Source organism: Macrobrachium rosenbergii, chromosome 10 (genome assembly GCF_040412425.1).
Source record: "Macrobrachium rosenbergii isolate ZJJX-2024 chromosome 10, ASM4041242v1, whole genome shotgun sequence".
Classification (NCBI taxonomy): Eukaryota; Metazoa; Arthropoda; class Malacostraca; order Decapoda; family Palaemonidae; genus Macrobrachium; species Macrobrachium rosenbergii.
The window spans coordinates 65,082,207-65,092,206 of NC_089750.1; positions in this window are offsets into that span (position 1 = coordinate 65,082,207).

The following is a 10,000-nucleotide window of genomic DNA, read 5'->3' on the forward strand; positions in this document are numbered from 1 at the left end:
GGAAAAAAGAGCCTTTAACTGTACAGAGAGAGAGAGAGAGAGAGAGAGAGAGAGAGAGAGAGAGAGAGAGAGAGAGAGAGAGAGAGAATAAATTCTGTAATTACCCCATGAGCGAAGTCATTTGTGAAATTAGGTTGATCTTTTGATGCTCAGTGACACAAGCGAAATTCTTCTGAGAATGAGTTGGAGAAACGAATCAGACGAGATTAATCAAAGAGGTCTGGGACGGGGATTTGAATGGAGCCAATTTCATTTGAGGCTCTTTCAATGGGGGAGAAGGTTTTCTGTGACTTTAACCTCCTGGAATCTTCGTCTGAAAAATACTGGTAAATAGCTAAAGTGTTAAAATAATCACGGGAGTTTCTGACCTTAGAATAGTGGCTAACGAGCACAAAATTTGGAAAATGCCGTTTAAATTCAATTCTAGACGAGGAATAGGATGTGTGTACCATTATTATTGTTTCTGTTGTTGCTGATGTTGCTATTCAAAATATTAGCATTCATATGAAACAAGATCAAAAGGTCAATAACTTTACAGGCGAGCTTCCACAGAACCGGATTTCCATCATGGAAAAGTGTGTGTGCGTTTGTGTGTATGAGTGCTTGTTACGAAAAATATAGAAACGAACAGCATTTTTGGGTCTTATGTAGTCCCTGAGATCCAGCATCAGGTAACACAGTATATTTATGTTGTTTACTGGTTTGTTACCAATGATTAAAATTCTTTTAACGAATGTGATTTTTGTGTAAGAAAAGTAAATCAGAAAGTGACTGGTTTGGTGTGAAGTAAGTTTAAGCTTAGTTTTAGAGGAACCTCTTTATTTTTTTTATTTCTTCTTGTAGGATACAAACTGAAGATATAAGATAAATCCAGAAAGCAAAAACTTTCTTTTTATTTATTACAGAAAATACGGTTCATAGGACCTTTGAGATGTGACACGATTTGCAACAAAAGAAATTGTTAAGAACAACTTATGTGCCCAACCTATCAAATTGCTGAGAATAAGGATAATCTATATCAAACTCATCAACTTTTTGTATCATGAATTTGTGCTTATTAATCGCAATTATTTTAAACCAAATGACAATATTATGACTCGAGCACTTATGACTGCTTCTACTAAGTCTCATGTTAATAGTACAATTCCATAGGTTTACAATTCCATGGTTTTTAAGAATCTGTATAGTTGGAAGGAAGGCCAGATTTACATAAAATGCTAAGGTGGAATAGGTATTGTCCGAACTCTGAGGGTGATACAGTGATGAATGGTGGTAGCGAAGACATGTTGCAAAGATCTGTGAAAGCAGGGCTCATACGTAAGATAAAAATGTTGCAAGTGAACTCTGACTATATGAGGCTTATAAATGCAACAAGGTGAATGGTTAAAACTGGCACAGCTGGCTGAAGGACAGAAGCGACTGGCTCTCAGAGTAGTTTGTGAAGAGGGGAATCACAGAGTGACACAGCACAGTAACAGGAAATCCTCAAAATTTCTGCAAATGATTAGTATCTTAACGGGACAAAAATTGGAATTAATGAAGGACTTGTTGAGCTAACCATTCTATAGGGAAGAGAAGTGTGGCTGTTGAAAGTGAATAAAAAACAAAAGAGGTTGAAGTTGCTGCGTTGACTGTAACCGTCTTAGCTGTGGAACAAGCAGACTTGACAAGTTGAGAAATCGAGTTTCAACGATGTGGGTAGTTTGGTAACGAAAATAATTAGCAAGGAAAGATATGATAAGAAAGTCTTAAAATGAATGAGGGAGAGACTAAAGAAGCACTGGGTAGAAGAGTAGCAGAGCTGTTGGAATGAAAAGACCTTTGTGAAAAGACCGTATATGATAAAATCCAATGAAAATGTAAATGACAGTGTACATATGACTTCTGTGTTGGTATCTGAGGTTCTCTGAGGCTCTAGCAATATATATAATATATATATATATATATATATATATATATATATATATATATATATATATATATATATATATATATATATATATATATATTATATGTGTGTGTATGTATATACTGTAAGCGTGTGCGTTTACGTAACCTGTGATACCGTGTTTCGAAATGGCGCTGAGGCTGGGGCTGCTGCACATAATTAGAATAAACGATTTTCCATCAAGTAAATTTTCAAGTAAACAAACAAGGCGGACATTGTAACATATTTATTATGAATTTTCATATTTTACCCACATGAACATGAACACTTCGTGGTCCACTGTTTATGGAAATTAGTTTTGCCCTAAAATTGCTTTACATTTTCCTTTCCCTCGAGTCCCCTATAAACCGCTGTAAAATGTTCGGGGGTTGAATTTATTTATTTATTTTTTTTACGAAGAACACACTTTCATAGTCTATAAGAGACTAATGATCAGTTCTTTTAATACCACAATGCGTGCAGTCCATTTCGGAATTAAAGCATAAATTACTATAAATAATTTTTGTGTCGAATACGTACTCAATTGGAACCTACTAAAAATGCTATTTCTATCAGAGCAAACGCTTGTGACAAGAGAGCAAAAAAAAAAAAGGAAAAAAAAAGCCGAGAAGTGTAAAGCATAATTGCTATAAAAACAAATATAATTAATTGACATGTAAAGTAATACGCATTTAAACTTAAAAAGGGAATAGTAAAATTTGAATAAGGAACTTTAAAATAACATTAAAGCTGCCAACTCAGAAGTTTCCTACTTCGTTGAGGCCTTGTTTTTGCTTCATCAAAGATGGGAAAAATTCCCAACATTCTTTACCCCCAGGGTACCCTATGGCAAATGATTACCTGTTTCTTTCGCCATACAACGTAAAATCTTCTCAACATTTCGTCAATTATCTCGGGATACTGCATCGCATTTTATACAAAACGAAAAACTAATTAAAGAAGAAAAGATGAAGCTAATCTCATATTTTTGAAAACTCGAAAATCTCTCCCTTCGTTTGCTTTTTTCTTCCCCTGTGAATCTTTGTGGCTTGTTAGAGTGGTGCAAGGCAGACTGAAAATAATATTAGGCCCATTTGCCAAACACATGAAACAGGCCGAAAAGGTTATTAACTTATTTAAGTTAGCTTCAACAGAATCTGGTTACTGTACGTGACAGAAGAAAGATATAGGAAAAAGAAGAGAACTTAAGCAAGATACAGACTGTAATAAAACAGAAAAATCAACAAACAGGAAAGACGCACACATAAAAATCAGCTTAGGAGTCTGAAAATTCTAAAATTCTTTAAGGAAGTAGTAGTTTCCCATTACACTACCTAGAAGATTATTCCACAGATGATATATCAGAGGAAACTCCTCGTGAAATAGTGTCCCAGGAAGACAGCCAAATAGGATATATTTCATATACGTATAGACGCACCTACATATGAACACATGCATTTCGTAATTTGATAAAACTGAGGTTATCATACATAACTTATGGGAGTCAATTTTCCCTTTTACTTTCTCATGAGTTTGGATACAAGATATTTACGAGATATGAACACAAAAAATTATAATAAATATCTACTTTTCTTTGTATGAGAGAGAGAGAGAGAGAGAGAGAGAGAGAGAGAGAGAGAGAGAGAGAGAGAGAGAGAGAGAGAGAGAGAGAGAGAGAGAGAGAGAGAGAGAGTATAAATAGTTAAATTAAATACACCTGTACGCTAAAATAAAAAAACCGAGAGAGCAGAAATAATCAACTGATATACACCTGTAAGCCAAAAACAAACAAAAAATCGTTTGATACTATATTCAGTCACTGTCTGTGATTTTTTCCACACGGGACTTGAATCACAAAAATAAATAAATAAATAAATCACCTTCTACTACATTCCTAAATGGTTATTTTCGCTGCAGGCGTCAATGACCCTGGATCCTGGAGGCTGCGTCGTCCGGCAATTAAATCAATCTTTTATTCCCACCTTTGATGTTCTATAAAAAAAATATATGAGCTGAGCAATATATCTTTTAGAGCTATGTTTAGATACATTAATTAATGTGGCCTTCAGTATCTGTTATTATTTGAGAGAACAGAATACTGAAGAGAAATTCTGCAATAAAAAGAATTTGTTTTACCTAATGTGAAAGAGACCTCCAAGCCAAAAAAAAAAAAATTGTAACAATGATGGCTTATCCAACAAAATCCATTTGATGTCAGTTTATAAATGAAATTTTTCAATATATATTTTTCTGTCTTCTAAATGTCACCCAGATTTCAGGCTTCTTTTTTTTCAATGTAGTTTAAAAGTTCCATTCAACTGAAACAATAGCAGGTATGTTTAGTCAGCACATATTATTTCCCTCTGATTTTTTTTTTATTGTCATCTTTAAAATCTTTAAATTCGTGATGAAACAACACTGAAAACAATGAGGGATAAAGCAAGAAACACAGACACAAAAGAGAAACATAGAAAGATATACAAAAGAGATACGAACAAACTTGAAAAGAAAAAGCGATGAAATGACCTAATTTGCATAACTGCCACTTGAAAATTTAAAAATATAGAAATTGCTTGAGGTTTAATTATTTACTTGTAAGATTTATTCAGGCGTGTAATCTGTTTTTCATCTAAAACATTTCACACGAAACATCTTATTAAACGAAACCAGCTATCTTCAAGCAACCGTAAAACTGAATTTGAATAATTATGCAACCTTTAAAGAGAAATTATTCTCAATTACGCTGCCTAAACTGAGCAGTATTCTCAATAACCGCATAAAGAATAAGGAATGATGGTGTCTCCGCCGCACTATCATTTTATGAAAAATTATCTTAAACTGAATAGTTAAGTAAGCTTCGTAGTGAAAATGATTCCCCGTTGCGCTGCCTAAATTAAGCGTTATTCTTAACACCCGCATAAAGGGTAATGAATGATGCCGTAACTGTCACAGCCTAGCAGGAATAAAACACTTCAGGAAAACAGTGCAATTTACTCAGTTCTCTTGCGAATAAATTATCAAAGGTGACAGGATTATTTCGTATAACGTGTTGTGCATGAAGTTGCATGGAGAGGAAATGCATTTTATGCCCATATATTTCTTCTTAGGCAACACAGACAGCATGCGGATAATAAACCCTTTTAAACTTGTCGTCGAGCTGGGGTTAGAATCCGTAGTCCTAACTTCGGAACAATACGTCATGTCCTAAGGGAATAAACACTCTCTTATATTACCGGATTGGCCAAACTAATGATCACATGTTTCAATCAGTCCTAGCAAATCGCTCACAGATGGTCACGGAAGTTAAAGTCCCAACGATCCTTGACATTCATTCGCGGCCACCCGTCCACGTACTGACTAGGCTCGACGGTTTACCGAACCTGGCACTATATGGCTATGATTATGTATGAATATTCATGAATTTTATAATCCTCTTGAATATTTTCGTTTAAAATTCTAATATACAAGCACTTCCAACGGGTGTTTTGCTCAATTATTTCATTAACTGCTCCCTCTGATGTATTTGATTTATAGAAAATTTGCTTTGGTAGAGTACTACTCCCTGTCTTCATTCAAAAACAGAAAAGAAAATGCATGATATCTATGCAACTAAGGAGTATCACATTTTCGACCTTCACAGCCTGACTTACGTACTCAAGAAGACAAAACAAAGGGAAACTAAAAGGGAAATATAATCCTGTTCAAAGCTGTCCTCGGCTCATCTTCTGCCCCTGAAGTCGTTTCACACGCCAGTGGCTCCAAATAAGTCACAATAGGAGGATTAAAGGCGCCTCGAAAAATGTCCTGATCTCAACAAAATTCAAATTGCAGTAAAAAAAAAAAAAAAAAAAAACTCTATTTCACACCTTACAGTACCGTAAGACTAAAATCGTTTCATACATCAGTGCCTATGAGGGCCAAAACAGGGGTGCCAAAACACGCCACACCAGATTTTTTAAGCTCATAATACTTTACAAATCAGTACAAAATTCCGCTTGTGAAATCGAAACAAATGTTCTGTTGGAAGAAGAATTTATCTTTTACATCACCGTGCCCAAAATTATTGCATGTTATGTTTTCATTATATATTTGAGATATGATAAAAATACGGAATATTGTAGACATTGCTCTATCAGTGAGAATGCGACCACGGATACATAAAATGTCAAAATACTTCAGTATATCGCAATGCATCGATTACAATAAACTAGTGTCACAGTAGTCCCATGCATATGTCACTACCAGACGAATACTGACGTTTTGTATTTGTCGATTGTAACTCTGTAATTTCGTCAAAAAATTTTCTCTCAAAGCTAGAAGCGCCGCTGGGTTTGCTGCGCCCACCTGATACATCATTTGACATATTTTAAAGCGTACATATTCTACTTTTCCTAAGAGGAACAGCATAATAAAAAAAATTAAGAAATAATAGTAAAATACTGTTAATATTGATCTTTCGTAATACACTGTATATTTACTGAGAGCTCTCCCAAGACGCTGGAAGCTAAACCGGTTCTTGAAAACTAAAGAAAGTTAAGAAGGTACTCGAGAGTCAATGGAACTCGAGCAGGTTTTCTTGAGCCAAAGGAAGTTAAGAAGGTTCTCAAAAGCCCATGAAAGTTGGGCATGTTCTCGATTGCAAAAGGAAATTGAGCAGGTTCTAGAAATCTCTCTGTAAATCTTGTCATATATTTGGCCAAAATAAAGACATGGAATTATTTCCTTCATCAATAATGAATGCAATATCATCATCTTCATTATTCCGTTAATATCACAATTACTTTTGCTGCCACCCATTAATGAAACGAGTTTAAAAAATTCTTCTGCAGACGAAGTGTAATTTTTCTGATTTTTTTACTCTTAAATAAAGGCGACTTCAAAGGCGTATACCCTTCTTTCTCAAAACTGTTCTTGGATGGAATATCAGACCACACCTTCAATGGATGAAAACGGTAAAGCTTGGAGAAAATGAGAAAATAAAAGTTCAGAGCAGAAGCAGAAATAAGAATGAGGTTAAATGAAAATAAAAGAAGAGAATATCCTCACTGCCTCTCTTGTTACTTCCGCCACTGCTTTGCATTACCAGAGATAAGAAGCAAGCAGAAAAAGGATGGAATTGAAGGTAAGAGCAGACACTATATGAAAAGAATGAACTGGGATGAAAAAATATAATAAGAGAAGACAAAAGAATGGAATATACGAGTGGCTTCTCTTGTTGCTTTCGCCATTGTTATGCTCTGGCCCCTTTGTGCGTAACCAGCCAGAGCTGTCTCTGCCACGCGGCAACAGCTGCCAATTATTCCCTTTACTGTGAAAATCATGTTCATCAAAAGTTGGCCAAGGTTGTGCGTATACATTTGAGAGAGAGAGAGAGAGAGAGAGAGAGAGAGAGAGAGAGAGAGAGAGAGAGAGAGAGAGAGAATATGGAATGGATGAAAACCTTGCTTTAAACAGTTTTGACAGCTTTTAGAGACTTGAGAGTCTTTGAAGTAAAAAAACGAACTGTTTGTTTCGACATGGTGACATTGATAGTAAAGTAAATTTGGAAAGCTTTTAGCGGCTTCTCTATATATACCAGTTCACTATGACTCTAACTATCGAGAAATGCACTGAATAATGAGAGGGATAGGATAAGTATTGTCTACCTAAATGAAATGATAATAATCATACATATTTTCCTCAATAAAAAAAATGTTTGTTAAAGGCTTTTCTCTTCATTGTCCTCGCTTTATGAGCCTATGAGGGTTCTAATCCTCATCATCCTGAGGACCAATATATATACATATATATATGCATGCATACACATCTTTTGGTAATACACACACACACACACACACACATATATATATATATATATATATAATGTGTGTGTGTATTACCAAAAGATGTGTATGCATGCATGAATGCAATATATGCATTTATATGTGCTTGCAAATATATAGATAACTATGCAAACACAAACACACGTATGTATATGTGGATGTGTATATATATATATATATATATATATATATATATATATATACATACACACGTGTATGTATACTGTATATACCTGCGCTTTGTTGTTCATCCTCTTTCTATAGGCGTTTTGCATTTTGAAAGAAACTTCATCACAACACCTTTTTGCGCTTATTATGTTTAGACTGAATATATGTCCAAACAATATGGGCCGCCGTTTCGCAAGAGCTAGTGAAAGAAAGACAAGATGAAAGCTTCCCGTGGTTCCAAGTGGCGAAAATGAGGTTGTTTCCGCCCACAGGGCAGAGAAACGTGTTTTTTAAAGCCTGAGTTAGTGCCCCAGGCTTTCAGAGAGAAGGCCACTCAGTGGGAGAAACGGGCTGGAGGACGAGCGACCTCGAGGCTGAGGTGGAGAGGAGTGGATCTCAAGGATAATCCTTGTAAGGAAGGGAATTAAGAAAGGCAATTCATTCTAACGGCCTGGAAACTCTGGCAATGAGATATTTTGGGGAAGATAAATGAGCCACTTTAGGAACCACGGTCATGTTCTTGCAACATGCAAGGAATGCGAAATTAAAATGGATGAATAATTCTTCCTTAAACAGAATTCTTATTCTTTATTCATTTATGATAAATGAGAATAAGCTGTTTTGCCTCATCACTTATTCACCAGCTTATTTCTTAACGGAATGGTTACTTAATAAACCACTAATTATTAACGTGAAGATTAACAGTTGAAACCGGAATTATTGTCTTTATCTGTAGTAGATATTAAGCGCCGATTATCACATTTTCGGAGAAAAAATAAAAGACTGTCAGTAAAACGGAAGTCACTTTGGTTAAACTATATACCATCTACGCTCCATTTTTCAAATTTCGAAAACTTCTGAGATTACTGTCGAGGAGAGTAATTAGTTTTTAATCTCAAAATATTATTCACCCAAGCTTAAGTTAAGGATCTAAATCGTTCGTATACATTGTGTATTCTATCTTTGAAAAACTAAATGCTGAGAACCAAGAGGTTGTACAGAGAAAGGAATAAAGGGATAACTGAGACACTAAAGAAGGGACTTGCGTATTAAACCATGACTGTATGAGAAGCTAGAACGTACTCTTAGTCTCATAAAACCAGCAAAGGTGTGATGTCCAAACATAACTAGAATTTTGAAAACAAGATTACATTAGTAATCAAAAGCAAGTTATAAAGGAACATGTTTTTGAGATTATGAAAATGGATGCTCAGAAACAAGTAGGACTTTTGTAACCAAAAGCCAGGTTTGTAATGATATACTTGACGTGAAAAACTGAGGGAAATTATTATTATCATCATTCAAAAATGCCGGGTCACATTCATATGGAGTAGCCCCTGACAATAAAAATAAATATGTCCTAGAAAAACAATAGTTTCTATACAAATAACGAATCGTTATTCATGGAAAGTGTAAAAGAATGGTTCTTTTTCAAAACGCGCTTTCGTGTTCAGTTATCTTTTGTTAAGTGGCTGCTGCTGGGTCGCGCTACAGGATTTATTTACTGTTTATTCTGGTACAAGGCCTTTACAAAATTAAACAAAAGCTGCATACGTGCATGAAGGTCGTTTAATTAGCCTTTTTTTTGGCACTGGTAATCACATGAAGCATACGGGTTTTTTACATGTCATATTATCTATATTTATAATTAATATTCAGCCAAGGTTTTCTGAGGAAAATCAATGCCTTTTGAAAAACTTTTGTTTTTGGATTCTGTTGAAAATAAAAATTCATACAATTTCACATCTTCAGGCTAACAAATAATGCTATACAATGCAAGAACAGTTTAAATTGGAAAAAGTTTCATAATATAGAAATATCTATCTATCTATCTATTTTTTATCTATCTACATACATACATTATATATATATATATATATATATATATATATATATATATATATATATATATATATATATATATATATATATATATATATATATAATATATATATATATATATATACACGTGTAATATATATATATGCGCGTGCATGAGGTTTTACACAGGTAAAGGTCTCATTCTCATATAAAAGAGCTCGTGACTATTTTAAAGGGTTTTACAGATTCTCTCTCTCTCTCT